Genomic DNA, 15,116 nt, shown 5'->3' with positions numbered 1-15,116 from the left:
CTCAACTGGATAGATCCAGTCTCCATTTATCCGGATGATGGGCATTCCAGTGTATGTATACAGTAATGGTATACAGCTGTATGTGGAATACAACATAGACGATAGACCAGCATACGTTACATTATATTTGAATGGACACTGTGCCTATATCAGTATAGCGCATACGCTGCTATAGCCGGATAGAAGGATAGATGTCTCGGAGTAGATAGATGGTGGAAGGGATGAAAGGATAGAGAGAGGCTGGAGATAGATGGTGAATGGATGGGCCGGTGTGAGAGAGAGAGAGAGAGAGAGAGAGAGAGAGAGAGAGAGAGAGAGAGAGAGAGAGAGAGAGAGAGAGAGAGAGCGTGAAAGGTTTTTTAAAGGAACAGAGAGAGAGAGAGAGAGAGAGAGAGAGAGAGAGAGAGAGAGAGAGAGAGAGAGAGACAGACAGACAGACAGACAGACAGACAGAGAAACAGACAGACAGAGACAGACAGACAGACGGAAACAGAGACAGAGACACAGATAGACAGATTAACAGAGAGAGAGAGAGAGAGAGAGAGAGAGAGAGAGAGAGAGAGAGAGAGAGAGAGAGACAGAGAGAGAGAGAGGCAGCTGGCATCTCCCACTATTAGTAAGTCAACTCATATCAAAGTTTGTTGAGCTGCTGAGCTCCCCAGCTGCACCAGCTGTTGATGGTGACCTGCACCAGCTGTTGATGGTGACTTGCACCAGCTGTTGGTGGTGACCTGCACCAGCTTTGATAGTCACCTGCACCAGCTGTTGATGGTGACCTGCACCAGCTGTTGATGGTGACCTGCACCTCCTGTTGATGGTGACTTGCACCAGCTGTTAATGACCTGCACCAGCTGTTGATGGTGACCTGCACCAGCTGTTGATGGTGACCTGCACCAGCTGTTGATGGTGACCTGCACCAGCTGTTGATAGTGACCTGCACCAGCTGTTGATAGTGACCTGCACCAGCTGTTGATGGTGACCTGCACCAGCTGTTGATGGTGACCTGCACCAGCTGTTGATGGTGACCAGCACCAGCTGTTGATGGTGACCTGCACCTACTGTTGATGGTGACTTGCACCAGCTGTTAATGACCTGCACCAGCTGTTGATGGTGACCTGCACCAGCTGTTGATGGTGACCTGCACCAGCTGTTGATGGTGACCTGCACCAGCTGTTGATAGTGACCTGCACCAGCTGTTGATAGTGACCTGCACCAGCTGTTGATGGTGACCTGCACCAGCTGTTGATGGTGACCTGCACCAGCTGTTGATAGTGACCTGCACCAGCTGTTGATAGTGACCTGCACCAGCTGTTGATGGTGACCTGCACCAGCTGTTGATGGTGACCTGCACCACCTGTTGATGGTGACCTCCACCACCAGCTGTTGATGGTGACTTGCACCAGCTGTTAATGACCTGCACCAGCTGTTGATGGTGACCTGCACCAGCTGTTGATGGTGACCTGCACCAACTGTTGATGGTGACCAGCACCAGCTGTTGATGGTGACCTGCACCAGCTGTTGATGGTGACCTGCACCAGCTGTTGATGGTGACCTGCACCAGCTGTTGATGGTGACCAGCACCAGCTGTTGATGGTGACCAGCACCAGCTGTTGATGGTGAACTGCACCAGCTGTTGATGGTGACCTGCACCAGCTGTTGATAGTGACCTGCACCAGCTGTTGATAGTGACCTGCACAGCTGGGTCACAATCCTCACCATTCGCCACATTTAGCGAACTAACGAACGTAAATTAATTAATCCCTTCACTAATCATTTTCTTGAACTGTTCGCACGTTTTCTTTTTCCCATCATTGAACTGTAAGAAATGAAATTCGAGGCATAGCATTTAGAAGTATAGAATCTATATTTAGAGATAGAGAATATGTTTTAATATGTTTTTCAATAGTATTTTATCAATGTTTTATTTTTTTGCTTTTTCCAATATTTGATATAGCCAGAGACTGATTTTAAACTTCGTCTATTTTCTATAAAAGTATAGAATCTATATTTAGAGATATAGAATATGTTTTAATATGTTTTTCAATAGTATTTTATCTATCTGTTTTATTTTTTGCTTTTTCCAATATTTGATATAGCCAGAGACTGATTTTAAACTTCGTCTATTTTCTATAAAAGTATAGAATCTATATTTAGAGATATAGAATATGTTTTAATATGTTTTTCAATAGTATTTTATCTATCTGTTTTATTTTTTGCTTTTTCCAATATTTAATATAGCCAGAGTCTGATTTTAAACTACGTCTATTTTCTATAAAAGTATAGAATCTATATTTAGAGATAGAGAATATGTTTCAACATGTTTTTCAACAGTATTTTATCAATGTTTAATTTTTGTTTTTTGTTTTTTTCCAATATTTGATATAGCCAGAGACTGATTTTAAACTATGTATATTTTCTATGAATTTCTTGTTCTCTTCAACCAAAAATAAGTTAGAAAGTTGTTCTAAATCTTCCTCCTAACTCTATATAGAATCTATAGAATTTAACTTGATATATCTGTCTCACAATATTCATCAGCATAATGGCCACTGAAAACAGGTCAGTGTGTCCCTGTTTCTGCATGTGATTGACGTGTTGAAAGAAAACGTGAGATGGAGTGTTTACATTGGAAAAAAAGAAAAGTTAGATAAGGTTGCCGGGTTTTTTTCTATTATTATTGTGAGTTGTTTCTATATTAGCTTCATAGAGAGAGAGAGAGAGAGAGAGAGAGAGAGAGAGAGAGAGAGAGAGAGAGAGTGAGAGAGAGAGGGACGGAGGGAGAGTGAGAGATAGAGCGAGAGAGAGAGAGAGAGAGAGAGAGAGAGAGAGAGAGAGAGAGAGACAGAGACAGAGAGAGACAGAGAGACAGAGAGACACAGAGAGAGAATAGCCGTCTACGACATTCTCTCTCTCTCTCTCTCTCTCTCTCTCTCTCTCTCTCTCTCTCTCTCTCTCTCTCTCTCTCTCTCTCTCTCTCTCTCTATCTATCTATCTATCTATCTATCTATCTATCTATCCATCTATCTATCTATCTAATCGAGTCATCAACTCCTCGACACTCGACCTCTGCCTGCCCAAGTGCCGTCCACTTGATCTCTTGCTCACTGTTATCTCTGTGAGGGGATAATGGCATCCTCCCCTCCCCCCCCCCCGAATGGCATAAGGAGCGAGGTGACATGTTGCCATTTACTGAAGGGTTGCCATAGTTGCCACGATGGAAGGAAGGGTTGCCATAGTTGTCATGATGGAGGGGTTGCCATTGTTGTCATGGTGATGGGTTGCCATAGTTGTCATGATGGAGAGGTTGCCATAGTTGCCATGATGGAGAGGGGTTGCCATAGCTGTCATGATGGAGGGGTTGCCATATGGAGGGGTTGCCATAGTGGTCATGATGGAGGGGTTGCCATATGGAGGGGTTGCCATAGTTGTCTTGATGGAGGGGTTGCCATAGTTGTCTTGATGGAGGGGTTGCCATAGTTGTCTTGATGGAGGGGTTGCCATAGTTGTCATGATGGAGGGGTTGCCATAGTTGTCTTGATGGAGGGGTTGCCATAGTTGTCTTGATGGAGGGGTTGCCATAGTTGTCTTGATGGAGGGGTTGCCATAGTTGTCTTGATGGAGGGGTTGCCATAGTTCTCATGGTGGAGAGGGGTTACCGTAGTTGCTATGGTGGGGAGGGGTTGCCATAGTTGCCATAGTTGAACGTGGTTGACGTGGGTTACTCGTCAGAGAGAGAGAGAGAGTCTGTCTGTCTGTCTGTCTGTCATTATGTACTTTCAATCATCTTCTATTAAATCATTTCTAATCCTTGATTAGGCCTTCGTCAAGTCCCAATTCCCTCTTACATACAGATCCCAGATATAAAATCCCACATCCCTCTTCCATACAGAATCCCAAAGCTTATATCGTACTGGGAGTTCTTCCTCTCCCACTGTGTCCCATCCCAAGCCAAGCTACTCTGGCGGGATTCCATCATCTGTGTACCAGACCAGCTTTGGAGGAGGTTGCTGAGGTCCCCTTGCAAGCCCTTGCAATCTCTCTGCCTTTGTACCTCTTTAATTACCTTGTCTTCATCCCAGCCAGGTTCAGGAAGTGTGTGTGTTGTGTGTGTGTGTGTGTGTGTGAGTGTGTGTAGGTAGATAGGTAGATAGGTAGGTAGATAGGTAGGTAGATAGATAGATAGGTTGCTTAGGTATGATCTACCACCTCTCTCCATTTTTGACATCTCTGACGTGGGTTAGGATCTTATTAGTCCGTCAGTGTATATACGACGGGCCGAGCCTGGCCGGGCCGAGCCTGGCCGAGCGAGCCTGGCCGAGCCCCCCCCCCCCCCCTTCACGGGGCCCACAGCATCCTCTGGCCATCACCCCCCCCCAGGATCATGGCTGGCAGCACTTCTCCCAGAGCTGCCTGGTCTGCCTCGACCCAGCGACGACATACAACGAGGTGATGAAGGGGGTATGTTGGAGAGGCAGTATGATGAAGAGGGTATGTTGGTGAGGCAGTATGATGATGGGATATGTTGGTGAGGCAGCATGATGAAGGGGTATGTTGGAGAGGCAGTATGATGAAGGGTGTATGTTGGTGAGGCAGAATGATGAAGAGGGTATGTTGGTGAGGCAGTATGATGAAGGGTGTATGTTGGTGAGGCAGTATGATGAAGGGGTATGTTGGTGAGGCAGCATGATAATGGGATATGTTGGTGAGGCAGCATGATGAAGGGGTATGTTGGTGAGGCAGTATGATGAAGGGGTATGTTGGTGAGGCAGTATGATGAAGGGGTATGTTGGTGAGGCAGCATGATAAAGGGGTATGTTGGTGAGGCAGTAAGATGAAGGGGTATGTTGGTGAGGCAGTATGATGAAGGGGTATGTTGGTGAGGCAGCATGATGAAGGGGTATGTTGGTGAGGCAGCATGATGAAGGGGTTTGTTGGTAAGGCAGCATGATGAAGGGGTATGTTGGTGAGGCAGTATGATGAAGGGGTATGTTGGTGAGGCAGCATGATGATGGGATATGTTGGTGAGGCAGCATGATGAAGGGGTATGTTGGTGAGGCAGTATGATGAAGGGGTGTGTTGGTGAGGCAGTATGATGAAGGGGGTATGTTGGTGAGGCAGCATGATGAAGGGGTATGTTGGTGAGGCAGCATGATGAAGGGGTATGTTGGTGAGGCAGTATGATGAAGGGGTATGTTGGTGAGGCAGCATGATGAAGGGGTATGTTGGTGAGGCAGTATGATGAAGGGGCATGTTGGTGAGGCAGCATGATGAAAGGCTATGTTGGTGAGGCAGCATGATGAAGGGGTATGTTGGTGAGGCAGCATGATGAAGGGGTATGTTGGTGAGGCAGCATGATGAAGGGGGTATGTTGGTGTGGCAGTATGATGAAGGGGTATGTTGGTGAAGCAGTATGATGAAGGGGTATGTTGGTGAGGGAGTATGATGAAGGGGCATGTTGGTGAGGCAGCATGATGAAGGGGCATGTTGGTGAGGCAGTATGATGAAGGGGTATGTTGGTGTGGCAGTATGATGAAGGGGTATGTTGGTGAGGCAGGAAGATGAAGGAGTATGTTGGTGTGGCAGTATGATAAATGGGCACGTTGGTGAGGCAGCATGATGAAGGGGCATGTTGGTGAGGCAGCATGATGAAGGGGCATGTTGATGAGGCAGAATGATGAAGGGGTATGTTGGTGTGGCAGCATGATGAAGGGGTATGCTGGTGTGGCAGCATGATGAAGGGGTATGTTGGTGTGGCAGCATGATGAAGGGGCATGTTGATGAGGCAGCATGATAAAGGGGCATGTTGGTGTGGCAGCATGATGAAGGGGTATGTTGGTCAGGCAGTATGATGAAGGAGCATGTTGGTGTGGCAGCATGATGAAGGGGCATGTTGATGAGGCCGCATGATGAAGGGGTATGTTGGTGAGGCAGTATGATGAAGGGGTATGTTGGTGAGGCAGTATGATGAAGGGGTATATTGGTGAGGGAGTATGATGAAGGGGTATGTTGGTGAGGCAGTATGATGAAGGGGTATGTTGGTGAGGCAGCATGATTAAGGGGCATGTTGGTGAGGCAGCATGATGAAGGGGTATGTTGGTGAGGCAGCATGATGAAGGGGTATGTTGGTGAGGCAGCATGATTAAGGGGCATGTTGGTGAGGCAGCATGATGAAGGGGTATGTTGGTGAGGCAGCATGATGAAGGGGTATGTTGGTGAGGCAGTATGATGAAGGGGCATGTTGGTGAGGCAGCATAGCGTCGGGAATATGTTGATGAGGCAGCATAGCGTCGGGGAATATGTTGATGAGGGAGCATAGCGCTGGGTAATATGTTGGTGAGGGATCATAGGTTGAGGAATATGTTGATGAGGGAGCATAGCGTTGGGGACTATGTTGGTGAGGGAGCATAGCTTTGGGGAATATGTTGTTGAGCGAGTATGCTGGTGGGGTTGCATGTTGGTGAGGTACCACACTAATGAGGAAGGCATGTTGGTGAGGAGGTATGTCCATGAGGGAGTGCGTCTATTGCTGAGGAATTATGCTGATGAGGGAGAGAGATAATGAGGGAATATTTTGGCGAGGGAACCTGTTGATAAGGCTCTCTCTCTCTCTCTCTCTCTCTCTCTCTCTCTCTCTCTCTCTCTCTCTCTCTCTCTCTCTCTCTCTCTCTCTCTCTCTCTCTCTCTCTTTCGACCAATTTTTTGTCACCGTGCACACACACACACACACACACATACACACATACACACACACACTATACAGCGCTCATCACCCACACAACACCATCACCTCTCACCATCACGTCTCACCATCACCTCTCACCATCATCAAGGCTCACCATCACGTCTCCTCACCATCATTTCTCCTCACCATTACGTCTCCTCACCATCACCTCTCCTCATCATCGCCTTTCACCATCACGTCTCACCATCACGTCTCACCCTCACGTCTCACCATCATTTCTCCTCATCATCACGTCTCACCATCACGTCTCCTCACCATCACCTCTCCTCACCATCACCACACTCGCCACCACTTCGGCTCCTTCACCATCATCATCATCACCATCATGATACACGTCACTGTTTTAAGTCATCATCACCATCCCCCATTCACCATCTCAAACACATCTAAATCACCATCACCAGTTCAAATCACCATCACCACCATCATCTCTACCCATCACCATCACCAGTTCAAATCACCATCACCTCCATCATCTCTACTCATCACCATCACCAGTTCAAATCACCATCACCTCCATCATCTCTACCTATCACCATCACCAGTTCAAATCACCATCACCACCATCATCTCTACCCATCACCATCACCAGTTCAAATCACCATCACCACCATCATCTCTACCCATCACCATCACCAGTTCAAATCACCATCACTTTAAGAGTGTGGTGATGGGCAACAGCTCCCTCCCCCTTCCCCAGGGGGAATGGGGTTGTCAGGGGTTCAGCAGTACTGAGTGGTAATTACCACGACATGACCAGCAGTATCGGGAATGGATATCGGGTATCATTCACCGAAATCGGTTGATATCGGCCACGTCCTAGTCACATTAGGGTTGACGAGGGGATGGGTATATCGGGTCCTGGGGTCAGGTGGAGTGCTATGTAACGCGTTACTTTGAGATTATCGGTGGTTATCGGATAATATCGGTGATCGAAGTGCCAGAGGGTGATTCGAATGATATCGGGGCACCGATGAAGTGTTTATCGGTGGTCATTGTTAACAGCCAGCCAGCCAGCCAGCAGGGACTCCTACCCATAGTTATGATGGTAGGCAGCAGGTGGCAGGCAGCAGGTGGCAGGCAGCAGGTGACAGATGGCAGGCGGTAGGTTGTAGGCAGCAGGTGGCAGGTGGCACCAGGCAGCAGGCAGCAGGTGGCAGGCAGCAGGTGGTAGGTGGTAGGCAGCAGGTGGTAGGTGGTAGGCAGCAGGTGGCAGGTGGCACTAGGCACCAGGCAGCAGGTGGTAGGCAGCAGGTGGTAGGGGGTAGGCAGCAGGTGGCAGATGGCAGGTGGCAGGCAGCAGGTGGCAGATGGCAGGTGGCAGGCAGCAGGTGGCAGATGGCAGGCAGCAAGCAGCAGATGGAAGGCAGCAGGTGGCAGGCAGCAGGCAGCAGGTGGCAGGTGGCAGGCAGCAGGTGGCAGGCAGCAGGCAGCAGGTGGCAGGCAGCAGGTGGCAGGCAGCAGGTGGCAGATGGCAGGCAGCAGGCAGCAGGTGGCAGGCAGCAGGTGGCAGGCAGCAGGCAGCAGGTGGCAGGCAGCAGGTGGCAGGCAGCAGGTGGCAGATGGCAGGCAGCAGGCAGCAGGTGGCAGGCAGCAGGTGGCAGGCAGCAGGCAGCAGGTGGCAGGCAGCAGGTGGCAGGCAGCAGGTGGCAGGCAGCAGGCAGCAGGTGGCAGGCAGCAGGTGGCAGGCAGCAGGTGGCAGGCAGCAGGTGGCCTGTAAGACACGCCAAACACTAGGGAACCAAAGATAATAAACATTTATTCATATTAATTAGTCCATTTAATTCATTACCTGGATTAATTACTTCAAAGCTCATTAGCAAGATTGAATAACCGAAATGCAAATTTTTTTGTCCAGACATCATTAATATTTGTGATGACTAATGACTTTCATTACAGCTTTGACGAAATACTGATCACAATTTAAAAATAGATGGTAATTAACATGTGTAATCACCATTACTAACTAGCTCAAGGGTCATTAGATATACCCAAGCCATCGCCTAACAACCGCAGCGAATTTGTGTAATTTCATACGATCTGCTTCACTCAGTGACAGCACGTCGTCCCCCATATATCATCATCGGTCTTTTTTCATTATAATCAACGCACAATTCTCGGCCCTCTGAAGCTTCAGGTTTCGTAACCACAAAACTTCCTTCACTCCATATTTCCTTCATCTTCCTCAGGCTCCGTTACCACAAAACCTCCTTCACTCCTTACTTCCTTCATCTTCTTCAGGCTCCGTTACCACAAAACTTCCTTCACTCCATACTTCCTTCATCTTCTTCAGGCTCCGTTACCACAAAACTTCCTTTACTCCATACTTCCTTCATCTTCTCTCTCTTTCCACCTCCACTTCGGACACATACAGATCCTCTTAGTTAATCGCTCCTCACTCATCCTCTCCACATATCCGAACCATTTCAGTACACCCTGGTTGAGTCTCTCGGTCAGACCGCGCTTCTTACCACTCCTCACTACGCTGTCAACCCTCCTCACATGTTGTCTTGAGGTACACCAGATATATGACATCCATTCACCTCCTTTCTCCTGCTCTCAGAGCGGGAGACCCGCCATCCATACCATGCCGTCGAGGTTGATGTGCCTTCAAACATACCCATCCATCGCTGTCCAAGCACGCTCCTTAATGCACCCAGGACCTTGACTCGCTTCATCTCCCATGGTTCCATCAGCTATCACGTCCACTCCTTGGTACCTAACGCACTCCCCTGTCTCCAGGTCCTCCATGTTTAAACTTACAACCCACACACACACACACACACACACACACATACACACACACACACACACACACACACACACACACACACACACACACACACACAGACTCACTAGCTACTGCAATTGAGGTTCAACAGAACGTAGAGCCACACTTTGTCTCTATATACCGTTGGATGGAAGCAAGACCTGCATTCCAATCCAAAAGACGTTCAAAATCTAATAGTTCGAACGATTCCAAATCGTTTCATCTATAGGACTTTTGAAGCTGTGGGTTCACAGCTCTTCAATCATCATGAAGCAGTTTTTGAAGATGGTTCAGATATCGTATCGTTCCATATATAAAATGAGAAGCTTTGGAAACTGTTTCATGTATGAGGATTCCGAAGCAGCCAGAATATAAAGAGTAAAAAAGTGTTGTAATCATTAGGATTTTCGATAATGCTTCAGGTCAGTGGATACGGAACCCCTTCGTGTATAAGAGTCGAAACAGTTTCGGTCAGAATACTCTGAAAATCCCTAGATACGAGACTCTGGAACTGCTTCAGATGAGAAAGTTTCGAGCTGCTTCGGTTACATGCTTCACACACCCAAGCCTGAGGTTAAATAACATATTGGTTCATTAAGAATTTCTATTCTAAAGCAAATGACATAAACCACGACAGTGTTCTACGAGTATGATGAACACTGAATGACCCCATCTTGAATGAACACGAATGACCCCAACTTGAATGAACACTGAATGACCCCAACTTGAATGAACACTGAATGACCCCAACTTGAATGAACACGAATGACCCCAACTTGAATGAACACGAATGACTCCATCTTGAATGAACACGAATGACCCCAACTTGAATGAACACGAATGACCCCAACTTGAATGAACACTGAATGACCCCAACTTGAATGAACACGAATGACCCCATCTTGAATGAACACTGAATGACCCCAACTTGAATGAACACTGAATGACCCCAACTTGAATGAACACTGAATGACCCCAACTTGAATGAACACTAAATGACCCCAACTTGAATGAACACGAATGACCCCAACTTGAATGAACACGAATGACCCCAACTTGAATGAACACTAAATGACCCCAACTTGAATGAACACTGAATGACCCCAACTTGAATGAACACTGAATGACCCCAACTTGAATGAACACTGAATGACCCCAACTTGAATGAACACTGAATGACCCCAACTTGAATGAACACTAAATGACCCCAACTTGAATGAACACTGAATGACCCCAACTTGAATGAACACTGAATGACCCCAACTTGAATGAACACTGAATGACCCCAACTTGAATGAACACGAATGACCCCAACTTGAATGAACACTGAATGACCCCAACTTGAATGAACACGAATGACCCCAACTTGAATGAACACTGAATGACCCCAACTTGAATGAACACGAATGACCCCAACTTGAATGAACACTGAATGACCCCAACTTGAATGAACACTGAATGACCCCAACTTGAATGAACACGAATGACCCCAACTTGAATGAACACGAATGACCCCAACTTGAATGAACACGAATGACCCCAACTTGAATGAACACTGAATAACCCCAACTTGAATGAACACGAATGACCCCAACTTGAATGAACACTGAATAACCCCAACTTGAATGAACACGAATGACCCCAACTTGAATGAACACTGAATAACCCCAACTTGAATGAACACTGAATAACCCCAACTTGAATGAACACTGAATGACCCCAACTTGAATGAACACGAATGACCCCAACTTGAATGAACACGAATGACCCCAACTTGAATGAACACGAATGACCCCAACTTGAATGAACACGAATGACCCCAACTTGAATGAACACTGAATGACCCCAACTTGAATGAACACGAATGACCCCAACTTGAATGAACACTGAATGACCCCAACTTGAATGAACACGAATGAACCCAACTTGAATGAACACGAATGACCCCAACTTGAATGAACACGAATGACCCCAACTTGAATGAACATGAATGACCCCAACTTGAATGAACATGAATGACCCCAACTTGAATGAACACTGAATGACCCCAACTTGAATGAACACGAATGACCCCAACTTGAATGAACACGAATGACCCCAACTTGAATGAACACGAATGACCCCAACTTGGATGAACACGAATGACCCCAACTTGAATGAACACGAATGACCCCAACTTGAATGAACACGAATGACCCCAACTTGAATGAACAAGAATGACCCCAACTTGAATGAACACGAATGAACCCAACTTGAATGAACACGAATGACCCCAACTTGAATGAACATGAATGACCCCAACTTGAACACGAATGACCCCAACTTGAATGAACACGAATGACCCCAACTTGAATGAACACGAATGACCCCAACTTAAATGAACACGAATGAACCCAACTTGAATGAACACTGAATGACCCCAACTTGAATGAACACTGAATGACCCCAACTTGAATGAACACGAATGACCCCAACTTGAATGAACACTGAATGACCCCAACTTGAATGAACATGAATGACCCCAACTTGAACACGAATGACCCCAACTTGAATGAACACGAATGACCCCAACTTGAATGAACACGAATGACCCCAACTTAAATGAACACGAATGAACCCAACTTGAATGAACACTGAATGACCCCAACTTGAATGAACACTGAATGACCCCAACTTGAATGAACACGAATGACCCCAACTTGAATGAACACTGAATGACCCCAACTTGAATGAACACGAATGACCCCAACTTGAATGAACACGAATGACCCCAACTTGAATGAACACGAATGAACCCAACTTGAATGAACACTGAATGACCCTAACTTGAATGAACACGAATGACTCCAACTTGAATGAACACGAATGACCCCAACTTGAATGAACACGAATGACCCCAACTTGAATGAACACTGAATGACCCCAACTTGAATGAACACTGAATGACCCCAACTTGAATGAACACTGAATGACCCTAACTTGAATGAACACTGAATGACCCCAACTTGAATGAACACTGAATGACCCCAACTTGAATGAACACTGAATGAACCCAACTTGAATGAACACTGAATGACCCTAACTTGAATGAACATGAATGACCCCAACTTGAATGAACACGAATGACCCCAACTTGAATGAACACGAATGACCCCAACTTGAATGAACATGAATGACCCCAACTTGAATGAACACTGAATGAACCCAACTTGAATGAACACGAATGACCCCAAATCAGTACCGAATATCAAGTGAATCACTGGGCCTCAGAGGAAGTCCTCCTTGTACTGCCAATTTGATATATGAACTGTCATTACTGCTGAGTTCTCTTAATTACCACCTTGAGTGGCTTGTCAAGGACGCTCCAACGAGGCTGTGTCGATTGTCAAGCACAAAGGGAAACGATGGAGTAGGTCATTAACTGTGAGGGTAATGAGTTGGGTTACCTCATACCCTGCAGAGGTAATGTATACACGTGAGTCTACATATGTATGCATAGCTGGGTTACCTCATACCCTGCAGAGGTAATGTATCCACGTGAGTCTACATATGTATGCATAGCTGGGTTACCTCACACCTTTCAGAGGTAATGTATACACGTGAGTCTACATATGTATGCAGACGTGAATATTGACCGAAGCTGATAATTGGTCGTGTTATCTATAATCTCTAACAGCTGGCCTTACAGCTGACCTAACAGTTGTCCTTACAGCTGACCTAACAGCTGGCCTTACAGCTGACCTATCAGCTGGTCTTATAGCTGCCCTAACAGCTGGTCTTATAGCTGCCCTAACAGCTGGTCTTACAGCTGCCCTATCAGCTGGTCTTATAGCTGCCCTAACAGCTGGTCTTATAGCTGCCCTAACAGCTGGTCTTATAGCTGCCCTAACAGCTGGTCTTATAGCTGCCCTAACAGCTGGCCTTACAGCTGACCTAACAGCTGGTCCTATAGCTGCCCTAACAGCTGGTCTTATAGCTGCCCCAACAGCTGGTCTTATAGCTGCCCTAACAGCTGGTCTTATAGCTGCCGTAACAGCTGGTCTTACAGCTGACCTAACAGCTGGTCTTATAGCTGCCCTAACAGCTGGTCTTATAGCTGCCCTAACAGCTGGTCTTATAGCTGCCCTAACAGCTGGTCCTATAGCTGCCCTAACAGCTGGTCTTATAGCTGCCCCAACAGCTGGTCTTATAGCTGCCCTAACAGCTGGTCTTATAGCTGCCGTAACAGCTGGTCTTACAGCTGACCTAACAGCTGGTCTTATAGCTGCCCTAACAGCTGGTCTTATAGCTGCCCTAACAGCTGGTCTTATAGCTGCCCTATCAGCTGGTCTTATAGCTGCCCTAACAGCTGGTCTTATAGCTGCCCTATCAGCTGGTCTTATAGCTGCCCTAACAGCTGGTCTTATAGCTGACCTAACAGCTGGTCTTATAGCTGCCCTAACAGCTGGTCTTATAGCTGCCCTAACAGCTGGTATTATAGCTGACCTAACAGCTGGTTTTACAGCTGCCCTAACAGCTGGTCTTACAGCTGACCAGTTAACTGAATTCACAGCTGATGTAGCACCTCTGGTCCTCCAGATGACCTGACAGCTGATCTGACAGCTGGATTGACAAGAAAGGAAAGGAAACGCGGGTACAGTCGAAGCCAAGGTCGACTGCAGACGAACAGTACTTACTTACAAATAAGTAAGAGTAGCGCGTACTACTTACACATAAGTAAGGGTAGCACGTACTACTTACACATAAGTAAGGGTAGCGCGTACTACTTACACATAAGTAAGGGTAGCGAGTACTACTTACACATAAGTAAGGGTAGCGCTTACTACTCACAAATAAGTAAAAGTAGCGTGTGCAGGGTAGCGCGTAGTGCTCACCACACGTCTGAGAGTGGGTAGCACTATTTCTCTCTGCTGCCAGACATTTCTTAAAAGAATTATCTGATCCGGGTTCATCTGGGATCGATTTCAGATATATCCATATAGCTATACTTGCCCCATATATGGTCATATATCTTTGTGGTATATTGAAGAGTCTATCAAACCTTCTTGATGGTCTATCGTATATTTCAGTGTCAGGGCATGTGAAGCGTCTGGGGTAAACCATAGAAAGTTGTGTGGGGCCTGGATGTGGAAAGGGAGCTGTGGTTTCGGGCATTATTGCATGACAGCTAGAGACTGAGTGTGAACGAATGGGGCCTTTGTTGTCTTTTCCTAGCGCTACCTCGCACACATGAGGGGGGAGGAGGATGGTATTCCATGTGTGGCGAGGTGGCGATGGGAATAAATAAAGGCAGACAGTGTGAATTTTGTGCATGGGTATATATGTATATGTCCGTGTGTGTATATATATGTATACATTGAGATGTATAGGTATGTATATTTGCGGGTGTGGACGTGTATGTATATACATGTGTATGTGGGTGGGTTGGGCCATTCTTTCGTCTGTTCCCTTGCGCTACCTCGCTAACGCGGGAGACAGCGACAAAGCAAAATAAAAAATAATATAATAGAATATATATATATATATATATATATATATATATATATATATATATATATATATATATATATATATATTTCATGGGACAAAGTGACATTACGGAGA

This window comes from Panulirus ornatus, chromosome 67 (assembly GCF_036320965.1).
Source record: "Panulirus ornatus isolate Po-2019 chromosome 67, ASM3632096v1, whole genome shotgun sequence".
In the NCBI taxonomy this organism is placed as follows: domain Eukaryota; kingdom Metazoa; phylum Arthropoda; class Malacostraca; order Decapoda; family Palinuridae; genus Panulirus; species Panulirus ornatus.
This window is presented reverse-complemented; position numbering follows the sequence as displayed.